Source organism: Lucilia cuprina, chromosome 3, assembly GCF_022045245.1.
Source record: "Lucilia cuprina isolate Lc7/37 chromosome 3, ASM2204524v1, whole genome shotgun sequence".
Taxonomy (NCBI): Eukaryota; Metazoa; Arthropoda; class Insecta; order Diptera; family Calliphoridae; genus Lucilia; species Lucilia cuprina.
The window spans coordinates 60052783-60079191 of record NC_060951.1 but is presented as its reverse complement, the minus strand read 5'-3'; the positions used below and the strand labels follow the sequence as shown (position 1 = coordinate 60079191).

General features: G+C 28.1%; 1 protein-coding gene across 4 annotated transcripts in view; it reads right to left on the bottom strand.

Annotated features, from left to right (window-relative positions):
• Positions 1–25312, bottom strand: part of LOC111676001 — a 71139-nt gene extending 45827 nt beyond the window's left edge. For 2 of the 4 annotated variants that reach the window (XM_046945780.1, XM_046945779.1), the window contains exon 1: positions 24974–25311. The gene's annotated coding sequence lies outside the window, so the exon portion shown is untranslated. Of the gene's footprint in view, positions 1–24973 lie in introns of all 4 variants that reach the window. The other 2 variants (XM_046945781.1, XM_046945782.1) reach the window with 2 other exon arrangements.
• Positions 25313–26409: the final 1097 nt, after the last annotated feature.

Here is a 26409-nt window from a genome sequence, read left to right as displayed (position 1 = left end):
GTTTTGTATTTTTTTGTAACAGTATTTAACGCAGAGAATGAATAACATGTAACTTGTTTACAAAAAACATCAATTGCTGTAAATAATATGTAACCTTTTATATGTTTTTCATTCATTCAACCTACATAAATGAAAACATGTGACTTTTGTTGTTTTATTTTTGTTTTTTTTTATATTTACATTTAAATATGTACATATGTACTCTTTGAACTTTAGTTATGTACACTTAAATGAATTTACATATGTAAGTGCGTTTTTTATTAATCTTTTACATGCCCAATAGTTTTGTAATTTTCCTCTAAATACGGATATATCTGCCTGAGCGGAAATAGTTTTTGTAAAATTTTCATTTCAAAGATAAGTTATAACTATACGGAAATAGTTTGCTAGTTAGCGCCAAATAATCAACATAAGACAAACGCTTTACAATTTACAAATCTGTGATCGGTTAAGATCTCTTTATCTCTTTCTTTCTCCCTGCCTCTCTCTCACTCGTATCAATTTCCACATTTACACAATACATACATAGCAACATAACTGTACAAAGCTCATTTTTAACTTCTTGACGTTAGCTTATATGATAAACAATTCTTACTCCCTACTCCTTTTCGAAAAAATATCCTTTTTATTAAATTATTTAACTGTTGTTTCCTTTTTCTAAAATAAAATATAAAAATAAGTGATAAATAAATTTTGCCAAAAATAGAATTTATTTGTCAACAAAACATAACAATAATAAACCATCCATAAATTCCTTAGTATTTTTTTCAAATATCGAGTCTGAAAACATACAAAAATTTAATTGTGGCGGCTTTATGGCTGGCCTTAAAATATCCTTCAACAATGTATTTTTATTACATTAATTTCTTTTTTATAGCACTTTTATTAAGGAATTAAAGATAATGTGGGATTATTAGATTGTTTTATCTTTTTTAGGAATTTGATATGATTTATTCTTTCATAACCTACATCTCTAAAGTGAGGAGAGTATTTAGCGGTTGTGCTAATGTATGTAACGCACAAAAATATTGGTTCTAAACCCACCTGAATTACTTTCTGAGTCGATTAAGATATATATTCGTCCTTCCATTCGTCTGTCAGGCTGGCTGTTCATGTAAACCTTGTGCGCAAATTTACAAGCCATAATATTAAAAATATCTTAAAATCGATACTGAATGATTTTCTGAGTCGATTAAGACATGTCTGTCTGTCCGTCCGTCCTTCCGTCCGTTAGGCTGGTTGTCCATGTAAACTTTACAGGGCGTATTTTTAAAAATTTTTTGACAAAATTTGATATAAACTTTTTTTCGGCAGCTCATTTTAAAATGGTTGAAATCGGTCCATTATTTCACCTAGCCCCATACAACTGCACCTCCCGATTTGTTGTTTTTATGCCATATAACTATGTTTTAAGCCATATATTACTAACTCTACAAAAACAAGGCAACTTAGTTTTATAAATGATACTGTCGATTTTGGTTAAATTTCATAAATACCCAAAATTATTACTTCATTCATTTATTAAATCATTGTAGAACTAAATCGCTTCTCTAAACCATGTAAGTATCGGCCCTAACTCTCATATAAGTATATATAATATACTCATGGTGTAGGGTATGATTTGGTCGGCAAAATATTCGACTGTACTTTCCTACTTGTTAAACACAGAAAGCCTCAATCACTTTCCTAACATTTTGAATTTATAATAAAACCTATGGAATGAAGTGTAAAATACCTTTTTCGGATTCAATTATATATCCTTTAAATCAAGGGTCAAATTTGTAAACTTTTCGAAATTTTTTTTAAAGTTAACAAATTAAAATCTTTTCTTTTCCAATCCTGCATTTTTATCTTATTAAAAATTCCCAACACAAGTTTGGTACTTTTGGTAAATTCACAAAATTAAGTACTAAAAATCGTACTTATCTTTGATACATTGTTTTTGTTAGTTTGCATATTTGGATATTTACTAAGAACTGGTTCACACTGGGAAACTTTTGTTGAGAAACTTTTGATTTTGTGTGTGAGAGAAAGAGATGGTTGATATTTCTTTCTCTTTCTCTCTCACACAAATATCAAAAGTTTCCCAGTGTGAACCAGGTCTTATAGACTTCTGCTTTAAGGGGCACATGGACAGCCAGACAGCTAGAGAGACAGATTAGTATACTTTAAAGTGGGTATGGGACTAATATTTTTGGGTGTTACAAACATTTGCACAGACTCCCCACTATAATAGTCAAGGGTATACAATTTTATAAAATTGCTACCTGTAGCGTGACACCAATATTTTTGAGTATTACAAACACAAAGTATTACAAACAAAAATTTTAGTTTTAATATTGTAAACTTGTCTTAAACTATTTTAATCTATTACTACAGATTAAAGATTTATTTTCATTCATGTAATTAGAGACAAACAATGATGGTTATAAGAACTAAATAAAACAAAAACAAAATGCGGAAAATAAACATTTTCTGTATATTTGTATTTTCTTCTGTACTTTACAAATGTTAGCAATGAGAAACAGTCAAACAATAAATAATTAAGTACAGTAAACTCTAGTTAGTTTTTTTTAATTTTTTTTCCATTTTATAGCAGTAACTTTACACACAACTATTTATGTTACACTCCTTTTAGAGAAAATTAAATTTCTCCAAAATTAGCTTGTAATACTTTGATATATTACCTAACCAGATTTTACTGTAAGTATTTCTACTCACATGTTTGAATTTATGTTATATTCAGGTAAATTGAATGTAATTGTTTAATATTACCTCTCATATATTTACAGCCATTAGTTAAAATAATTGTGATCATCAAAGTCAGTTTTTTGTTTTCAATATCAACGTTGACAATAAAAAAGTCATATTTTACAAACATTTTGTACATCTGTGTATAAAATACTGCCTCCTCATGTCGTACTCATGACTATTTATGGACATTCTTAAATACACACATGTAAGTACAAAATACACATACATACATATGTATGCGAAACACATTCTACCAAATATGTATGTATAAAGGATAGAGAAAAACCATTTAGTTAAACGTTTTCAATATTATAGTTATTTAATGGACAAGAACGTAAAACAAAATTTATATGTTTGTGCAAAAGTAATACGCATAGCTGAGGAAAAATTTTGGTACTAAGGTACTTTTGACACACTTTATAACAAATTAAATTTTCAAACATAAATGTACTTATGTTTAAAATAAAGTACTTTTTTTATTGGTACTTTTTGTTAATGTTCATTAAACACAAATCTTTTAAATGTATTCTACAAAGGATATAAGTTTGTTTACTCATATGTATATAAGAATCCTTTCATTATATTGACCATAAACTATTTCTATTGTTTTTTTTTTTAATAAAACAACAAAACACTTTTTAGATTTTTTTCATCAAAACCCTATTCAAAAAATCCTTTAACATAAATATATATAGTATACATACTAGTTGTATATATAAGAACATTTTTTTTTGTCTCTGTACTTTTGTGTAATCAAGAAACAATACACGTAAAATCTCCGTTGCATTTTTTGGTGAAATACTCAAAAACAGTATGACTAAATATGTTTAGTCCAGAAGGCAAAAAAATGTGTATTTTAATACATGGAAAAAACTTTTTGTCATGCATGCTAGTATTTTCAAATCTACCCAGTGGTCCTAAAGGCGCTAACAATAAATTAAACTTCACAACCTTTGAACCAATAAAATCATTGCATTAGACTATTGACTAGACTGTAGATTAAATTAGACTACACTAGACAAAAACCTAGACTATAGACTAGACTATCGACTAAACTATTGACTAGAATATAGACAAATGACTAAACTATAGACTGGACTTAGTCATAAACTAGATTATAAACAAGACTACAGACTAGACTATATACTTGACTATAGACTAGACTATAGACTAGACTATAGACTAGACTATAGACTAGACTATAGACTAGACTATAGACTAGACTATAGACTAGACTATAGACTAGACTATAGACTAGACTATAGACTAGACTATAGACTAGACTATAGACTAGACTATAGACTAGACTATAGACTAGACTATAGACTAGACTATAGACTAGACTATAGACTAGACTATAGACTAGACTATAGACTAGACTATAGACTAGACTATAGACTAGACTATAGACTAGACTTTAGACTAGACTATAGACTAGACTATAGACTAGACTATAGACTAGACTATAGACTAGACTATAGACTAGACTATAGACTAGACTATAGACTAGACTATAGACTAGACTATAGACTAGACTATAGACTAGACTATAGACTAGATTATAGACTAGACTATAGACTAGACTATAGACTAGACTATAGACTAGACTATAGACTAGACTATAGACTAGACTATAGACTAGACTATAGACTAGACTATAGACTAGATTATAGACTAGACTATAGACTAGACTATAGACTAGACTATAGACCAGACTATAGACTAGACTATAGACTAGACTATAGACTAGACTATAGACTAGACTATAGACTAGACTATAGACTAGACTATAGACTAGACTATAGACTAGACTATAGACTAGACTATAGACTAGACTATAGACCAGACTATAGACTAGACTATAGACTAGACTATAGACCAGACTATAGACTAGACTATAGACTAGACTATAGACTAGACTATAGACTAGACTATAGACTAGACTATAGACTAGACTATAGACTAGACTATAGACTAGACTATAGACTAGACTATAGACTAGACTATAGACTAGACTATAGACTAGACTATAGACTAGACTATAGACTAGACTATAGACTAGACTATAGACTAGACTATAGACTAGACTATAGACTAGACCATAGACAAGACAATAGACTAGACTATAGACTAGACTATAGACTAGACTATAGACTAGACTATAGACTAGACTATAGACTAGACCATAGACTAGACTATAGACTAGACTATAGACTAGACTATAGACTAGACTATAGACTAGACTATAGACTAGACTATAGACTAGACTATAGACTAGACTATACTAGACTATAGACTAAACTATATATTAAACTATATACTAATCTATAGTCAAAATTAATTATTTTATATACAGATGGAAAAATAAACCGCCCTAAAGCAATGTGTACATATGTATATGTACATATGCGAGTATATAAATGTCTAACATTTATCATTTTTTGTGCTTTCTCAATTTGTTGTACATTGTGGTCTCCTATATACCAAAAAAGAAAACTAAATCAATTCTAAAATACAATAGAGACATTTTTTGCCTTTTTGTTATATTGCAACAATTTAAATTGATAATATTTTAGAATTGTTTGATTCTTTGTGGTGATTTATTTTTTCACTTTTCTTTTTTTGATTTTTCAACTTAAAACTTGACAGAAAAATAAATCTAAATATTTATTTGACGTGAAAACTTTTATATTTTCAAACGAATAACAAAACATATAAATGTATTTAGGCTGCATAATAAAACAAAATCAAGAATTCAAAAGAAATAGAAATGGAAATGGAAATAATTGAGACATTGATAAATGAAATGCAATAAATTTGGAGGAGTTCAATAAAATTTTATTTACGGCAAAAAAAATAATTTTAATTTCAAAATTTTTTAATCTAAGTGGACCTTTGCATATTGGCTTAATAGAAAATTCTTTTGTCAAAGCTAATTTCCTGTAACCACAAACGAATAAGCAAACGTTTTATTTTTGTCTTTATACTTTCATTTATAATTATATTTCAAATGCTTAAAAAAAACTCATCGTGATTTTTATTTTTGTATAAATATCTTGTTGAAAGAATTGTATTTTAAGTTTATACATTTATTTAGGGCATTTCTTTATATAAACTTGTTATTATAGTTTTATTATTTGCTTTTATTTTCAGTTCTCTAAGCACTTTGCAAATATTTACTTACTTGGATAAAATTATATTTTCCTTATGGAAGATTTTTGAAATATACTTAAATTTTTTTTTGGTTTTTTTTAATAAAGTTGTCTTTTAAAGCAAATTTATTTTTTTTGGAAAATTTATAATAAAAATATTTTCTTATTTTAAGAAATATTCTTTTAATTAAAAAAATTAATAAAATTTTCTGTTTATAGCAAAGTTTAAATAAAGTTTTCTTTTATAGAAAAATTTAAAAAAATGTTATTTCTTAAAATAATAAAACAAAATCTTCTTTTTAAAAATTTTGTTTTATAGAAAATTTTACATAAAATTGCATTTTTAAAGAAAATGTTCAATACCTTTTCGTTTACATCAAATTTCCTTTTTGTGGGAAAATTTTCAATAAAAACATTTTATTTTTTATAGAACTTTTTTTCTTTTTATAGAAATGTTTCAATAAAATTTTATTTTTATAGAAAATTTTCAATAAAATTTCCTTTTATAGAAAATTTCCTTTTTATAAATCATTTTCAAAAAATTTTCCATTTTAAAACAAATTTCATTTTATTAACTTTTTGATAAAATTTCCGGATAGAAAGTTTCAATAAAATTTCGTTTTTATAAATCATTTCAAAAAAATTTACTTTTTTATAGAAATTCGTTAAATAAAATTTAATTTTATAAACATTTAAATAAAACAAAAAGTTTCAATGTTTCCTTTTAACGGAAAGTTTTAAGAAAATTTTAAATTAATGGAAAATTTTTATTTTTATTTATTTATAGAAAAATTTCAAAAATTTTCTTTTTATAAATAATTGTTGATAAAATTACTTTTCATATAAAATTTTTATTTTTACGCAAAATTTTTAATAATTTTTTTTTCCGAAAAATTTTCTTTTTAAAGGAAATTTTATTTTTATAGAAAATTTTCAATAAAATTTTATTTTATAAAATTTTCAATAAAATTTTCAATAAAATTTTATTTTAAAATTTACGTTCATAAAAAATTTTCTACAAAAAGAAAACTTTGTGGAAAAAAATTTTCCATAAAATATTCTTCTCATAGACAATTTTCAATCAAATTTTCCTTTAATCTTATTTCATAAAAATTACTCACAAAATTTTCTTTTATAAAAATGTTTGTTTTCTTTTTATAGAAAATGTTAAAGAGTTTTCTGTCAAAGAAAAATCTTAATGAATTTTTTTCTTATAAAAATTCTTGAGGAAATTTCCTTTTCATAAAAATTCTTTAATAAATTTTCGCTTTTTATACAAAAATCAATTAAATATTTCCAATAGCTTTCTCAAATTAGTTTCCTTAAAATTTTTCGTCTAACAACAATTCGAATTTAACAATTTGTTTTACCTAAAAACGACATGACAGTGAATAGGTTTTCATTGTTTTATTTAATTAAAAGAAAAACAAAATACCAATTAAAATACAAGAATAAGTGTTAATCAAAATATTGAGTATTTAATTATAAATATGTAACTTGCTTTTTATCAATGACTGCGGCAGAATATTGTAGAATAAACATAAATTCATACCAAAAAATTGTATTGCACTTTAAAGATTAAATAGTTGAAAATCAAATATAATGTCTATATTAATAAAGAAAATTATAAATAGAAAATCCTTCGCTGAAGAGATTTCTTCAACGAAAATTTCTCTATATATAGAGAAAATGTTTAAAGAATATAATATGTCTTTTCATGGTAGTATTGTTGCTTTTATCTAGTAAAGTTTCTAATTTGAAAACTATTTGCTTTATATTTAATTTACTTTACTTGTACTTTACAAAAATTTTGTAATTGTTTTTTTTTTTTTTTTTTTGGTTAAAAAAATACTTTTATATTTAGTTAGACAACACAAGAAGCAGTAGTATGTAATTGCTTTTAGTGTAATGAAAAACCTACCAATCGCAAGAGTTGTATCTCAAAAAGTTTTATGTGTAAATGAAAGTATCTGTATGATGATTTCTGTCGAAAAGGATGTCCATCTTATTGTATTATGACTGTATGTGTGTGTGTGTGTGCGTGTGATTTCTTTGGACTTGGAAAATCAATTGATTTTAATTAAATTTCATAGTGTAGGCAAAAAGAAAAATGAATAAGTTTCGTTTTTTTTGGGCATTTTTCCAAATAAAGTTTTCTAACAATTTATAAAATTAAATTATATATGTATGTAAAAAAAATTGAAAAAAAATATTTTAAATTACATATAATCAAAATAAGTTTGAGGGATGTTAAATTATTAGAAATTTTTGTAATTTAAACAGTAAAGATTGCAGCAAAAAAACTTGCAATTTTAATCACCTACCTATTAAAATACTTCACTATAACTACTACTTATCATCCTGATTACATAGAAGTAGTCTAGTAACGTGTAATTTTCTTTCATTAGTGAACTTCTTTAGTTATTTAGTTATTTATTTAGTTAGTTAGTTAGTTAGTTAGTAAGTTAGATGGATAGTTAGTGAGTTAGTTAGTTGGTTAGTTAGTTGGTTAGTTAGTTGGTTAGTTAGTTAGTTAGTTAGTTAGTTAGTTAGTTAGTTAGTTAGTTATTTAGTTAGTTAGTTAGTTAGTTAGTTAGTTAGTTAGTTAGTTAGTTAGTTAGTTAGTTAGTTAGTTAGTTAGTTAGTTAGTTATTTAGTTAGTTAGTTAGTTAGTTAGTTAGTTAGTTAGTTATTTAGTTAGTTAGTTAGTTAGTTAGTTAGTTAGTTAGTTTTTTAGTTAGTTAGTTAGTTAGTTAGTTAGTTAGTTAGTTAGTTAGTTAGTTAGTTAGTTAGTTATTTAGTTAGTTACTTAGTTAGTTATTTAGTTAGTTAGTTAGTTAGTTAGTTAGCTAGTTAGTTATTTAGTTAGTTAGTTATTTAGTTAGTTAGTTAGTTAGTTAGTTAGTTAGTTAGTTAGTTAGTTAGTTAGTTAGTTAGTTAGTTAGTGAGTTAGTTAGTTAGTTAGTTAGTTAGTTAGTTAGTTAGTTAGTTAGTTAGTTAGTTAGTGAGTGAGTGAGTGAGTGAGTGAGTGAGTGAGTGAGTTAGTGAGTTAGTGAGTTAGTGAGTTAGTTAGTTAGTTAGTTAGTTAGTTAGTTAGTTAGTTAGTTAGTTAGTTTGTTTGTTAGTTAGCTAGTTAGTTAGTTAGTTAGTTAGTTAGTTAGTTAGTTAGTTAGTTAGTTAGTTAGTTAGTTAGTTAGTTAGTTAGTGAGTTAGTTAGTTAGTTAGTTAGTTAGTTAGTTAGTTAGTTAGTTAGTTAGTTAGTTAGTGAGTTAGTTAGTTAGTTAGTTAGTTAGTTAGTTAGTTAGTTAGTAAGTTAGTTAGTTAGTTAGTTAGTTAGTGAGTTAGTTAGTTAGTTAGTTAGTTAGTTAGTTAGTTAGTTAGTTAGTTAGTTAGTTAGTTAGTTAGTTAGTGAGTTAGTTAGTTAGTTAGTTAGTTAGTTAGTTAGTTAGTTAGTAAGTTAGTTAGTTAGTTAGTTAGTTAGTTAGTTAGTGAGTTAGTTAGTTAGTTAGTTAGTTAGTTAGTTAGTTAGTTAGTTAGTTAGTTAGTTAGTTAGTCAGTTAGTCAGTTAGTCAGTTAGTTAGTTAGTTAGTTAGTTAGTTAGTTAGTTAGTTAGTTAGTTAGTTAGTTAATTAGTTAGTTAGTTAGATAGTTAGTTAGTTAGTTAGTTAGTTAGTTAGTTAGTTAGTTAGTTAGTTAGTTAGTTAGTTAGTTAGTTAGTTAGTTAGTTAGTTAGTTAGTTAGTTAGTTAGTTAGTTAGTTAGTTAGTTAGTTAGTTAGTTAGTTAGTTAGTTAGTTAGTTAGTTAGTTAGTTAGTCTATCACTAACCTACCTGAGGTTGAAATTTTTCTAAACACATTTTGTAACATCTTCTTTTACAAGTTTATTTTCCTTTACAAAAAATACTTTTGCGTTAAAAAACTCTTACAAGGACTCTTTTATTACAACCTCTTTATAGACCTTTGAGCAGCGTAGGTAAAAACGACAACAACAATAAGACTATTAACAAAACTTTTGAATATTTTATCATGGTTGTTGGAATGAACTTTTCCCATTTTCTACTTTTCTTTCAGCTAACTTAGCGATGTTAGTTGATAACAGCAAAAAGTGCTATGAAATAACAAAAAATGTACCCAACTATTTATATAATAACATAACTATTTACATTAGGGTGTCTCATCGACCACTTTTTTGCAAGATAACCTTTTTAACGATTCACACTGGTAGAGAAATAAAAATATGGGAGACGCTTCTGCTATTTCTAGCTGGTTTTTCCGATTGAAATGAAATTTTGCATAAATAACATAGAAATATTGTCGAGTTTAATTAAGAAGTTTTCAGTAGTCCACAAATTAGAACAGCTTGGGTGTTTAACATTTTAAAACTATTTGGTTTATATTTATGTATTCCAAATCAAAAAATTACACACATATTTTTCAATTTCTTTTAAATTTTTTTCATAAATATAAACTTTATTTAAATATGAAAATTTTTTTCTTTGAAAAAATTCTAAATTCTAAAAATTCTTCGTAAAAGACTTTTTAGAAAACTGTTTAAAAGTTTTCTAAAAAGTCGTTTACGAATACTGCCAAAAATGTATAAATTTCTGGAAATATTACTTAATTTCCAATCTATTGATATACAAAACGTTGTTTTGTTCACATGAAAAGTTTTGTATCTAAAGTAAAATTTGTTTTTTCCATTATTGTGTTGGATACGTGACGTATACTTATTATTTAATATACATCGATTTAGAGAATTTCTATATGAGATATTTTAAAATAAGTTCGTCGTGACACTTTAAATGTAGATCAAAAAATTTTAAAACGAGACCATATTAGAAACTTTCATCAGTTATGACAATTTTCTAATGAAGTATATAAAAATCGAATTTAATTTTTTTAGTCATTTTAAGGATCTCCTCTCATTTTAGCGCTTGTGCTTCGATCCATCCCTTTATTTGCGTGTCTGTGCTGCTTCTCTGTTTTTCTTTCTATGCGTTTATGATCTGTCTATCTATGTAGAGCTTTTATTCAAACTCAAAAAATAATTAAGGACGAAACAGAGGATTTTGTAATTATAAACCATTTTCCTGAAATCAACAAAACTTCTATAAATTTCTTAAGAATATGATAAGCAAATAAGACTTTCTCAAAAATCTCATTATTCATTGAATAAATCTAAATATTTAGGTACTATTTTAGGCAAAAAGTACAATATATGTTTACAATTCATACTGTTTACAGCCCTGTTCTTATGTGTATTCTCAAATTCTTCAAATATATTTTTCATAGTATCTGTGTTGCCCAGTGGTTCTGATGTAAATAATTTTTTACTGGTTTTAGAAAAATTTATATTGAAAATTGTTATTAATTTCTAAAGTCATAGAAAAATGTAATAAAATAATTACCCTTGAAACTAATAAGAGACACCAAGATGATAATTTTCAATTAACTTTTGTTTTGCATTAGAAAGAACTTAAAATGTTAAAATAACCAAAAATAAATAATTATCTTTATAATTAATAACTAAAAAATAGATAATATTACAAAAGGATACTTTTAAAACACCTATGAAACAACCGGGTAATTGACTTAAAGTATGTATGTCAATTTATCATTGTGTAGGTACAATATTGAGTATGACAACAAACAAATTACACGTAAAATAAAAATAAACGTCGTCCTGTCTAAGCAATAGCAAAAATAACAACAACAAAAATCAAATGTGACCCTTTAAGGCTTTAAGCGGCTAAACAAAATAAAAAACCCCGAATGAATGAATAAATGAACAAACAAGCTACGAGGACTCATAGACGGACAGACATACGAACTCACTGACTAAATGTATAAATAAATGTCTAAATACGAACATAATGTCGCGTCTTAAAGGCGGCATTTTGCAATTTATAGTTTGTTGTTCTCCTTGGCTGTTGTTGTTTTTTTATTTTGGGTTTTTTCTCGATACAAAACAAAGTAAAAAGTTTTGCTGCCATTGTCATGTTTTTAATTCTTTTTTTACTTTTATATAAAAATTAGTATAAAATATTACAAAAAATATTAAAACTCTACTTTATTGAGTTGTTTTTTTTAAGGTAGCTAATGGTTTATCCCTAATGTGTAAGAATTTTTAAGAAAGTTTTTTTCTTTTTTTTAGTAGATATGAGTTTTGTTTTTAACGTTATTTATGTTATAAGTGACAGTTTTAATTGAAATAAAAACAGAGTTTTACGCACCTTTGGTGGCTCATAAATAAATATTACAAAATATTTTTCTAAACTTCAAATAATCAGCTTTAAAAGCTCAAACAAGACAAAAGGTCTAGAAAACGTTGCCATCATAGTTGTTTTAAAAATGTCCGTCTGTCCATGTAAATCTTGTAATCAAAGTGTGGGTCGCAATTTTGAAAATTTTTCCATGTGTTTAGCTTTTAGTCCTATATTATACCTTCTTTTGAAATTAAACTTTAAACTTAAAAATTTCCAAAAAAAAAATATTTACAAAATAACGTAGTATAATGTACTAATAGGATATATTCGTTGCAAATTGTTTAGTTTATTACTTGACTTAATGTAGTCACAGTGTTCAAAAACTTTATATGTATAAAAATTGTAAGAAGTTAAGTTTTTTCGGAAATTTAATAAACAAATATATATTTGTTAAAAAGAATTCCGTATTAAGAAAATGTATTTAATTATTAAAAAAAAAAATAACAAAATTTATTTTAAATTAAAAAATTCCAAATAATTGCTGACTCACATAAATAACATTTTAATGTTAGAAAAGTTTTTTTCTTCTTAGAATTCTCTGTGAGGTATGGGAAATACTTGTCACAACATTATGTAAATTTACCAAGTAATATGAAGAGAGAAATATCCTGAAAAAAAAACAAATTACACAAACCGTAGTCAGCAAAAATATCAAGGAATACAAACAGGAAAATAATAGGTACATAAAAATAACCCAGCAAAAACTTTCATTGTTATGTAAGAGGTTAAAATGCTCAAATTTACTTTAACAATAGCATTTTAAGTCATAATTCTAACTAACTAACTCACTAACTAACAAAAAAACTAACTAACTAACTCACTAACTAACTAACTAACTAACTAACTAACTCACTAACTAAATAACTATCTATCTATCTATCTATCTATCTAACTAACTAACTAACTAACTAACTAACTAACTAACTAACTAACTAACTAACTAACTAACTAACTAACTAACTAACTAACTAACTAACTAACTAACTAATTGACTCCTAACTAACTGACTAAATAAATAACTCCCATAACTTACTAACTAACTTTATACTTTAGGAGCCTTGCTTCCTGGGCAAGAAGACACCAGTGACAGACAAAGTTAAGTACTTAGGTGTAATCCTCGACCGGGAATTAAAATGGAGACACCACATAGAGGATAGGGTCAACAAGGCACACCGGCGATATATAGGAGAACTATAGGCATGAAATGGGGTCTAAGTTCTATTATGACAAATTGGCTTTATAAAAGTGTAATTAGACCAATTCTATAATCTGGTGGACTTCTTTAAACAAAAAGTGCAATATCAAACTACTACAGGGAGTTCAGCGTACATGCTGTTTGGGTATAAGATGTGTACTTCTTCAATCAAGGCTCTGAAAACGTTGCTAGATATTCCACTCATTGAAAAATATTTAAGATATGAGGCGGCGCTTACAGCCGAACGGCTCTTTACTTTAAGCGAACTGGCCAATAGCGGTTATAGGATACGTCATCAATGTATACTGGACACATTGGAAGGTTATACACAATCATCGGACTTGCCTGATCGTATACCAGACACAGAATATGTCGGAAACTTTGAAACGCTGATCCCAGATAGAATGCCTTGGTCAAGCGGAACATTAGAGCAAATACCATTAGGAATCCGTTGTTACACGGATGGCTCTAAATTGGGGGACAAAGTGAGGCTGGGTTTCTATATTAAAGACCCAGAAACAGAAATATACCACCATTTACCAAATCATAACACAAACTTCCAGGCAGAAGTACGAGCAATAACGGGATGCGTAAATTGGATTAGAATAAATATGGCGCCCACGGCGCTTAATATATTTACCGACAGCCAGAAGGCAATTAGGGCGTTATCAGGCGATAGAACTAAATCTATCATATGGGTACCAGCCAACTCGGGAGTAGTCGGTAACGAAAGGGCGAATATAATAGCTTTAAAGGGAAGGGAGCTCGAGGCAGTTAACCTGACAAACGAAAAACCATTCAGTTAACCTGACAAACGAAAACATCTCTCCTGATGAGAGCAAGACGAAAAATCTCCTCAAAATGAGGAAGTCTGAAGTTAGTATGATGGTACGTATTCTGAGTGGACACACAGGACTACGAGCACATCTATGCAAAATTGGACGTGCGGATTCAGACGAATGTAGAGCATGTGGAGAGGATAGTGAAACTCTGGAGCACTTTCTTTGCCACTGCCAGGCATTCGTCGAAGTTAGATCCAAGTATCTTGGAAGTGATGTTATTCCGGAAATAACACTGATTGGAAGATTCTTAGGAATTACGTTCAGGAAACTGAGTTTCTGAACACTGAAAAATATTTTTTCTTTTTTCATGGTAAGGAGCGCACAACAGACCCGATAGTGGCCTAGGTGTATTTCTTCGGATTTGATGTAGTATAAATCCTCCTATCGACCTACCTACCTACCTTAGGGGACGATTATGTAAGCCCGAATAGTTATTTAAGATGAAAAGTTGATTCATCACGATAACTCAATGTAAAATGCTTAAGTGACCCGTCATTGTAACAACGGTGCTTGAGTGGGTAACTATAGTTGATGGAACCAAAAGAGTGGCAAACTGTAACAACCTATTGACTAAAAATCATAGAGAACATGCGACCCAACAAAGCTGGAGACAAAGCCTCACTTCACTTCAGAATGTGCTATACGAATTTGGCCTAATGTATTGGTGGCCGCAAATTACTTAATATTCAACATAAGTATATGCCAAACTTAAAACTACATTTCAAAGTCCCTGTCCTTGTACAAGGTCTAAGTGAAATCTCGAAATAACGTTTTCCACTTTTAATTACAGTTTATGTCGATAATGAAAATATATGGTAATGTTTAACTTCTATATTGACTTCAAAAGTTAGACGAAGGAAAGATAGACAATACCAGATCGCCTTAAAATCAATTTTTAAGGCGATCTGGTATATTCAATATTTCGGTATGAAAAATGAAAAATGTATGATTATCTTAAGAAATAGTCTAGCTTCTATAAAGGCCCAGTTCCCGATTCCTTAAAACCCTGATGTAGTGTATCTATGGTCGTTTATTTGCTCAATTTTCATGTCTCACATATTTTATTTACTTATTTTAATTAATGTGTTTGCTTTTTAATTTTCCCCAAAACAATTTTAATTCTAATTAAGTTTTTTTTACGTTCTACAAACACACACTTTTCCTCTTGGTATTGTGAATAGTTGACATTTAGTGTGCATGTGTTATTTGTGAATGTACATCTGTATTAGGCAAGTTGCTAAAATGAGTGTTTGAACAACACGTATAACACTTGAATTTAGTTTGAAATGTATAAAATAGAGCGAATTAACTTTTTTTTAATGGCCTGTCCTAAGGTAAGTGTAAGTATACAAAAGCTTTTATTTAATTTACATTTAGTAGCACTTTTTTATACTTTTTTTGTGTTGTTGTATATTACACTTTAACTTCTTGACAGTTTGGCTGTTTATATTTCAATTTCAATGTACGTATTGTAATAAAGTTTGTATGCATGAGTTGCATATTATTTGAACTCGTTGTTTTATATGTATTGCTCTTTAAGGTACGACGGAAGTTCAAAAACTCACATTAAATGACATCGTTACACCGGAAGTTACTGTGAAAACCACTGGCAAATGAGTTTCCGCTTTAAAAGTGTGAGAGAGAGGCAGAAAAAAGTAGTAAAACTAACAAAGTCTGTTTCTGTTTTTAAATTTACATTATTGCATATATTGTTTTAGTTCGCTTTGCATAAACAAACATTCATTTATTCATTCATTTTCACACACACATTGTGGTACAATTAAAAGTGTTATTTTGTTTTATGTATTTACTAAGCTTTTCTTGTTATTTTGTTTTTCTTTTTGTTTTGAATTTCAGTTAAATAGAAAGAAAAAAACTTGTAATTAGTTATCTTTTGTTTAACTTCTAGGTTTTGTGGAAAAAAGATAGTTACGCTCTCTTAAGTGAGATTAATTAATGGTTAAATGTTTAAAAAACTTTTGAATAAAAACAAGTAAAATATTTAAATTTTAAAATAAAACTTAATTTTTTATGTTTTACAAAAATTCATTTTGGTTTATATTTTGATAAAGTGTTATTAATGTTATTTTTTCAGCACTTGTCATTATATTTTTTTTTTTACTTTTATAATAAATTTGTAATAAAAATCAACACCAAGTGAAAATTAAAATCTCCTTCAAGATTTATTTTTTTCACATAAAATAAAAACACCCAAGATATCAACAATTTTTTCTTAAATGGTCATTTTATTCGTCTGCTTTAGACTTGACTATATTCTTTCGATATACAGTCGAAACATATAAAACAACAAACCATTTATTGTTTATTGTTTTTATTTCACTACTTCAATATATCATTATGGAAATCAATGATTTTATTTATTTTTTTTTTCTTTCTTTCTTTCATCTGCCTTCAACACCATCCCCTTCACCCTAAAAGTATACTAACGCTGCTACACTTACCGCTAAAATAAACAAACAAGAAGAGCTAATTTATATTTTATTTATTCAAGTGTGCATCTGATACACTCACTCAGTCATTTCTAAAGATCTAACGTCTGGTATTTACTCTACTGTATTGTAAAGTGTTCCGTTTCGTTTGTATTTTGTTTGTTTTTTTTTTTTTTTTTTTTAATGATATTTACAGTGGGATAGATTGCCATGAAATGTTAGTATAATAAAAGATTTTACATTAACTCTGGCTTATTTTAGCCTCTTTAACATAAAAGATACAAAAAAATCGAATTCATAATTGTAATTAATTTTGTGATAAATAATATGAACCGAAGAAATCATTTTCATTTAGAATAAGAAAAATTTATAAATAGTAAGTAAGTTACTTAAAATGAAAGTTTTTTAGTTTGTTTATTTAAATAACATTCACACTTATTGTGTCTCCGTCTGTCTGTCCGTCCGTCTGTCCGTCCGTCTGTCCGTCTGTCTGTCTATGTTTATAACTAATAATAACTAATAATTACTTTAAATAAAACTTTGATCTCTTCTTTAAACATTAATCAGTATTATTAATGACAGATTCATAATCACACAGACTTAACGGCCAAATCAAGAGTTGTGATATTTACACAATTAAAGTATGTTTTTTAGTCATGTAAGGTCAGATTTATGGTCCATTTTTTTTAAATCTGACTATATTTAGGTGCCTTGAACCTAATCCATCTTTTAAACCAATCAACAAAGAAGGCTAGTTTACGTGTGTTGCTCACAAGTTAGCGAGTTCACTGGGCGGCCTTCTGGCCTTTGTGATACTCATACAAATAACATATCCTTATGTTGAAATTTCGTTCACAAGGGATAATGATTTTCCTCATGTCGTTGACTATGTGGTTCCTGTGGCCACCGTAAGAATCAGACACAATCACAAAGTTCCCAGTAATATTACCCATGAGAAACCTTATCGAATTCCTACTACAAAAGCAAGAGAGTTTTAATGCTGTGCTTTGTAAGAGTGTACGATAATAGACTAGTTACTCTACAAGTGGTGATATTTAACAAACTGACTTTAGTCTCAATCAAAGCCCACAGATTTATAAATTTTGAAAGTTAACAAGAAGAGTGTGAATATCCCTTTGTGTACGAGTTAAGTCTAATTTTTCCAAATATCCTTCATATCCTGGGACCCATATTAACTCAACATGACGTTGTTTTAATTGTATCAGTGATTCAATACAATTAAGAAGAGATTTCGACTTGTTTCAGTTACATATGTATTTTTCATAAGAGGAATTATATTTAAGGAGTGAGATCGAAAAATTCTTAACACACGTTTTTCATTACATTTTTCAACCAAAGTATTATTTGATTTTTTTTTTTGATCAAGTTACCTTTGAAAAACATGTCAGATATTATGTGTAATGTCAATTATATTAATTTTTTTGTTAATCTGATTAAAATGAGTGATCAGAAAAAAGTGCGTACTGAAATTATTAAATATTTTCAATTAAACCCAACTTGGTCTTACAAAAAGTTGGCCAAGCATACAAAGGTCTGCCGTCAAACTGTTTCCAATGTTATTAAACAGTACCGGGAGAACTTGTCAGTTGATAGAAAACCTGGTTCAGGTAGAAGGAATGGTCCACATGATGTTTCTAAAGCCAAAAAAATAGAACGCATTTTCAAAAGAGCTCCCAACACATCCGGTAGGAAAGCAGCTCGGTTAGCTCAGTGCTCGGACTATTTGGTACGAAAGGTTAAAGCTAATGCAGGTTTAAAAACATACAAGGCTCAAAAAGTTCCTGACAGGAACGCTGCTAAAAATTTTGAGACAAAAAACAGAGCACGGAAATTGAAGTCAAGTTTTATAAAAAAATATTCTTGCTGCATAATGGATGACGAAACGTATGTTCTGTCATATTTTTCGCAACTTCCAGGTCAAAAGTTTTATGTTGCTGATGCTAGAGGGAATGTTGAAGAAAAGTTTAGGACCCAAAAGCAGACAAAATTTCCCAGAAAGTTCTTGGTATGGCAAGCAATATGCAGTTGCGGCAAAAGAAGCCAATCATTTGTTACAACGGGCTCTATAAATACCGAAATTTACATCAAGGAATGTTTACAAAAAAGGCTGCTTCCATTCATAAGACTTCATAATGTGTCCACTTATTTTTGGCCTGACTTGGCATCCTGTCACTATGGTAAACAAGCCCTTGAGTGGTACAAGAACAATTATGTGGTATTTGTACCAAGAGAGACAAATCCTCCAAACTGCCCGGAGCTAAGGCCAGTGGAGAGATATTGGGCTCTTGTTAAAAGAGAATTGAAGAGTACAAAAAAGGTGTCCAAAAGTGTGGTAGATTTTAAACGGAGATGGACTACATGTTCGAGCAAAGTGACAGAAAGCACTATAAAAAAGTTAATGGAAGGGTTTCCGAAAAGGGTTCAAAATTTCATCACTAGTGATTAAAACTATAAAAAGATTTTTTTTGTGTAAATTGTAATAATAATTTGAATCAAATAAAAAAAATAAAGCTGTAAGTTTAGTGGTTTCTTTTTTATAAACATATATGTATGTTAAGAATTTTTCGATCTCACTCCTTATCATAGTCTCTATACTGACCGAAGTAGTGGAAATCATTAAGCCAGTGATTTCAAGACATTGTTTTGAAGTGAAAGGTGAGTCTTGGTATCCACCGCTCTCCACCAAACAAGAGCCCCATAGGTGTACATTCAGTGTACAATATATGCTTTTTCTTTCCAATTTTTTTTTTTTTTTAACACATAGCGCGTTTCTTCGAATCTCAGCATTACACTTCCACCGGAGCTAAAACTACGCCAAGATGTTTGGCTCCACTTGATTTACTTCAATTTATAAAGTACCATGTAATCTTGGAAGTCTTAATTCTGCATTTGATGCCTCCTGCTGAAAAGAACCAGTACGGTCTTAGCAGAATTGATACATAGGCATATCCCACACACATAACTTATTAGAAAATTACAAATATTAGTTTGATACTTTAAAGAAATTCTGCAGTTTAAGGAAAAAATTGTACTTATCTTATACATATTCAGCTAATTTCTATTAAATTTTATAAAATATTAGAAATTTTGGCTCTAAGCCCTACTTAGCACCAAATTCGAATAAAGAATTTGGTATTTTTTTTTTTTCAAATATTTTTTTAACAATCCCACCGTTTAATATTTGCCATAATGATTTTTCACTTGCTTTCCGACACCAAACACTTAGTAGTTGTAGCCGTGAAACTAAAAACGTGTACTTTGTACGTCGCAGTATTAATGTTTGTTTATTTGTATATTTTTGTTTCTTCTTATTTTTATTTGTGGAACTAAATTAAATACCAGTACGACGACCCACTAATTCGTTTACCTAAAAATAACAATAAAATATATACCAGCAACAAATACAATTCTTTTTTCCAATATTTATTTGCACAAGTAAAATAAAAACAAAAACAATTTTTTATTAATTTTACAAAATTTGTTTAACTTTTCGCTACGTTACTCCTACAATTTTATTATTATATATATATATATGTATTTTTTTCTTATATTTGTTTTATAGCCAAAATATAAGCTTAAAACAAAATATCCAATAACAACAACAACAAAAACATTGTTATAGCCAAATAAACTTAAGAAAGAGAAAACGTAGACCTAAACAAATGTATAAAGAAAATATTTTTTGGGAAAATTTACGTTTTTGTGTATAATGCTTTTTGTTTTTATACTTGTTTTTATATACATATACCGATACAAGCTCATTTTCACGAAATTTATTCATTTGTCTTGATAACTACAATATTTACATGAACAAATTTAATTTGCCTAAAGAAACAAACATAAAAATCTGTTAAGATTTTTATTGTATTTTTCTTAAAAGAAAACAAACACGAAAAAAATTCACGTCTTGCCTACAATATTTAGGGAACTTTTTTTTTTTTGTTATTGGACATCTCATTAGATGTTGGAGTTTCTAAAGCTTACATTAGGCAAAATGTTACTGAACTAGTTACTTGAGAAATCTCGTATTAAATCTATAAATCCAGTGTTTTTTGGTTTTGCTGTAAAAAATCTGTAGCCGACAAGTTTAAATAAATATGACGTATGATTATTATGAAATATTTTTTTCACAATACTCATACGTCACCCATTCTTTTAATGAAATCTTAGTTTCATTAAAAGCATGTATCATTTAACACTGTGAATATAAAAGTAAAATTTATATAACATTTGTCCCTTATTGAAAAACTCGAAATATGAATTCGGATCTTTTGTCTAATTAAGAATATAGAAGTAAATATAGAATATAGAAGTAAAATTTATATAACATTTGTCCCTTATTGAAAAACTCGAAATATGAATTCGGATCTTTTGTCTAATTAAAAGCTTTAAGGGATAAAAATCGTACTTAGTATTCCTACACCACTTTAGTGGGGAGGGTATTATGCTATTGGCTCTAAATCCACCTTAAAGTACACCAATTGGCTCAGATGCACTTTCTAAGTCGATTTCACTATGTCCGTCTGTCTGTCCGTCCATCCATCCGTCTGTATATGTGTCCATGTAAACCTTGTACAACCGCACTCCCCCGAGTTAACAAAATTACCAAAACTTTTTTTTATAGAACTTTAAACGACACAACCAATTTTTGTAATGATCCTAGTGATCATAAAAACTCCTCTTCAAAAAATGACTTGCTATCTAGTCTCTGACTATTGCTGCCGCGTTGCTTAACATTTACGCAGTAGGTAGGGCATTTGTTGAGTCTGCAACGGCAACCGGTAGACCGAAGTATAAATCCGTCAAAAAAATCCGAAGACTTTGTTCTTACCCACAGAGAACATACTGTTTTAAATGTGGTATGAACAAAGTTTTTTTCTGAATATACTTAGACAATGAAACAAAATCAGCTCATCCCTAAATATAGACTTTATCGCGCATCAGTCTTTTAATCGCAACTCACTCTTCCCCCGTTTTTGGTTTAATCCACAGCTATTACGTAAATCCCGAGGGAACCTTAACCAAGTGACTTGCCAGAACATAGTCCTGCATACCGAAATGTTATGAAGGGTAATCGAAATGAAAGCAATGCGTTATTGCAATGACAACGATGCGTTGTCAAAATTACAATGGTGGTTGTTTAAAATTAAATATTAACAAACGTGGTAAACTCACTTTTGACAACGGATTAGATAAATTTCGGTACTTTTATACAGGTTTTTTCTCTCAGTGTACTAGTGCCACTTTACCCCAGGATTGCAATACATCAAAATGAGGGTTGTGCATCAAGGAATCATGACCCGGGAGGGTGTTAGAATGATATATTCAACTTTTTCATTCCGTTCTTAATTTCTATTTCCAAATTCAATATAATTTTCCAACAATATAAAGTATATATATTCTAAATCATTGTAGAAAGCAAAGTCGATTAAGCCGTGTCCGTCTATCTGTCATTCTGGGGAAATCAGTTTTCTTAAGACTCCAGATATATTTGGATTCAAATATTTGGGATTCAGATCTTTAAAAATTATGTCAGATATGACAGACAAATATTGTAGTTCTTGTTTTTTTCCTCAACTGACACTTTCTGAACTTATTTTACAGTATTATTTTTGTTTAATGCTTTCTATATGAAATTTCCTTGCATTCTTTTAAGGTTTTCATATATATATTTTTTTGTATTTTTACCAAAAAAATTCTTCTTTATAACAAACAAAAATGCGCAAAAAAAAGAAACAAAAAATTTTAAACTTTACCAACAGCAGCGAAAAAAAATCAACAAAAAATATATATCCATATTTATAAATAAATGTTGAAAAACAAAACCTAAGCTGTTTTTCGCAGATTTCTGGCTAACAGAGAAAAAGGGAAACCCCATAATAAAGTTGTGTGTATGTATGGGGGGTAGTTTGCTAAAGTACTTCCGTTCTGTTTAAAAATTCAATTCATTGTTGGAAGCAAGCTTACTGTACGTCCGTCCATCCGTCCGTTTGTCTGTCAGTTTTGTTTTTTGGTTGAATGCCATATTTTTATGAATTTGTTATTTATTTTTTTTTTTTTAAACACACATTTTGTTATTTCCCTTGAAATAAATTCATATAATAAAATTATTTTTCTTTGCCATACAAATTTTTATTATTGTCTGTTTACATCCTTTTTTGCTCCAAAAAAAAAGAAATAATAAAACTATAGATAATATTTAAACAAGACTGGAAAATCTGTTTTAAAATTAAACTTTTTTTCCATAAAGCAATAATATAAATATTTTGTAGTTTTAATTAGTTCTAGAGAAGATGTTATATAAACCTAACTTTATGGAGAAAGAAAAACTATACAAGAAAAACTTAATATACATTTTTTAATGTTAAAACTTTTCTTTACAATATGTTTATGAGTAAAATTAATTGCAATAAATTTTAAAATAATTAACTGTCAAAGTATGTTATGTTAATGTGTGGCACTTGTACCTTTTAACAAACCAATAATAAACCATTTTGATATGACCAACATATTTTCCCCCAAATGTTATTTTATATATGTAGTTCATGTCTATGCTTGTGTGTTGTTGTGTGTGTTCAAAACCATCGAATCGTCAGTTATGTAAATTTCGTTTGAAAGTTTAATGTTTGTGGTTTTGTACCATTTTAATTGAGACGTATGTTTAATATGAAATTATTTTTAAACATTACTCATACGTCAGCAATTATTTTAGAAACATTTAGTGCTATTTAGCAGTTGATGTTGAAAGATTGGTTAAAGGAGAAGGGCTTTAACTACCAATAGAAAAAACTTAAGTTTATTTTAAAAGTGACCACCGGTAGGTACCTAAGTCAGGTCACCAAGAAACTAACTAACTCATTATTTATCTATGTATCTATCTATCGATCTATCTATCTATCTATCTATCTATCTATCTATCTATCTATCTATCTATCTATCTATCTATCTATCTTTCTATCTATCTATCTATCTATCTATCTATCTATCTATCTATCTATCTATCTATCTATCTATCTATCTATCTATCTATTTATCTATTTATCTATTTATCTATCTATCTATCTATCTATCTATCTATCTATCTAACTAACTAACTAACTAACTAACTAACTAACTAACTAACTAACCAACTATCTATCTATCTATCTAACTAACTAGCTAGCTAGCTAACTAACTACCTTAATAAATAAATAATACCTTAATAAATAAATAACCAATTACATAACTAACTAACTTATTAACTAACAAAGTAAATAACTAACTACCTTACTTACTACAGTTTCAATAATCCTCCTAAAACAATTATTACCCGTTGGAATATTAACTGTATAGGAGTAAAAATGAGTCCTCCTAATAAATATCAATTAATTTAAATCTCCTTAAGACTTTAGCAACTTATTTGCCACAGATTTATATTGCTTCTAACCACATGCAAGTAAAACTTTGATTAATCATTATAACATCTGTCATATACCAAACAAAATTCGGTAGTTAAACTTTTAAACCGACTAACTTTTATAAGCTTACTGACTAAATTTTCTTATTAGTCATACATATGCAAACTGTTTAAGTTTGTGTTTAGTTTAAAATTATGATAATGATGCCTAAAGTTTAGGCATAGATTTTATGTCAAATGATTCAGCATATTCATGTAATAAAACTTCTTCTATTCTAACTAATTTTCAAATTGACACATAAGTGCATTCATTATAAATTCTAATTCTAAGTCTTTTGTTACTTAAATTAACTAATATTTATTGTTGTTTAAAGAAATGATGATGACTTGGTATAAAAATAAATATTTCACAAATAAAATACGTTTGCAATGACATAATATTCATTGTAGATCCATAAAAGTATAAATGTTGGATGTTAATTAGAATTTATAATGATCAAACTACTATGTTCATCTGTCCGTCTATCCGCCTGTCGATATGTATACTTCTATTCGTATCTCCATCTACTTATTAAATGTAGGACATATCAGGAACTTATATCAGTCTTCTATTTCACATATTTTCTTAAAATTTCCTCTTCCTATATCTAGTTTAAACAGTCATTATATACGGATGTCAAATACTTGGAATATTTTCCTGTATAAAATGGTTAAATTCTGTAAACTCATATCTACTAAAATAACGATAATGAGTCTGTACTTTTAAAAATTTCTGTAATACATATCTGTAAAATAATATTAAAATTATTATAACCGACAATCATAGTTATAGACAATCGAATTAAAATTATACTAAACATATCAATATAAATTCTATATTTAATTTTGTAGTACTTACGTGATGATAAAAATAAAATCGAAACCAAACAAGAGTGTGCATAGAATAAGTAGAAAAGTTTGTTGAATTATTGAACTAGTTTTGTTTATGTTTTATATTTTGGCTGTTAGTTAAAGATGATAATTATAGTTGGTTATTCAGTTTCTCTTTGTTTACAGCTGCAGCTTTATTTATTAAAGAATTTCTGATTAGTAGTGCACTTTTAATTTTTCAACAGTGTTTCAGCATTACTAAAATTGCTTGCTTGCTGCTGCTGGTGATGTTGGTGTTGCATTTACGTTTTTCTTTTACTTTTTCAAACTATAATTTAAAACTTTTTTTAGCATTTAGTTTTAGTTAGAAAATAATATATACACACACACACTTACATTCACCAACTCAAACACACAAACAACTTATCTTTTTAGTAAAACGTAGAAATTGTACAAAAGAACTGCCAATTACAGGAAAAAAACGTATAACATTTTCTTGAAATTTTTGCCTGCATTCTGAAGATAAACAAAATCATTGAATAAAAATACATATATATGCACACACACACACTCCTTGCTAACACACTCATGGATAAAAAAACCAAAGTCATTCGTAGAGAGTTTTATTTTAACGAAAATGCGTTATCAGCATTTAAAGCGAATAAACCGAAAATAAACGTAAAGAGTAAGAACAAAAAACTCTATGCACAGTGGGTTGAATAATATTTAAAAGTCAAAGTATATAATCAATAAATTAAAATATACAAATTTTAAATGACATACTCAAGCCCTATGTGCCAAAGAATCTACTACATGTTACTTATTGCAAATATTGAAAATTTGTATATACAATTTACTAAACTGGACTATAGATTAAACTATAGACTAGAGTATAGGCCAGACTATAGACTAGACTATAGACTAGACTATAGACTAGACTATAGACTAGACTATAGACTAGACTGTAGGCTAGACTATAGACTAGACTGAAGACTAGACTATAGAATAGACTATAGAAGAGGCTATAGACTAGACTATAGACTAGACTATAGACTAGACTGAAGACTAGACTGAAGACTAGACTGAAGACTAGACTGAAGACTAGACTGAAGACTAGACTGAAGACTAAAATGAAGACTAGACTGAAGACTAGACTATAGACTAGACTATAGACTATAGACTAGACTATAGACTAGACTATAGACTAGACTATAGACTAGACTATAGACTAGACTGAAGACTAGACTATAGAATAGACTATAGAATAGACTATAGACTAGACTATAGACTAGACTGAAGACTAGACTATAGACTAGACTGAAGACTAGACTGAAGACTAGACTGAAGACTAGACTGAAGACTAGACTATAGACTTGACTATAGACTAGACTATAGACTAGACTATAGACTAGACTATAGACTAGACTATAGACTAGACTATAGACTAGACTATAGACTAGACTA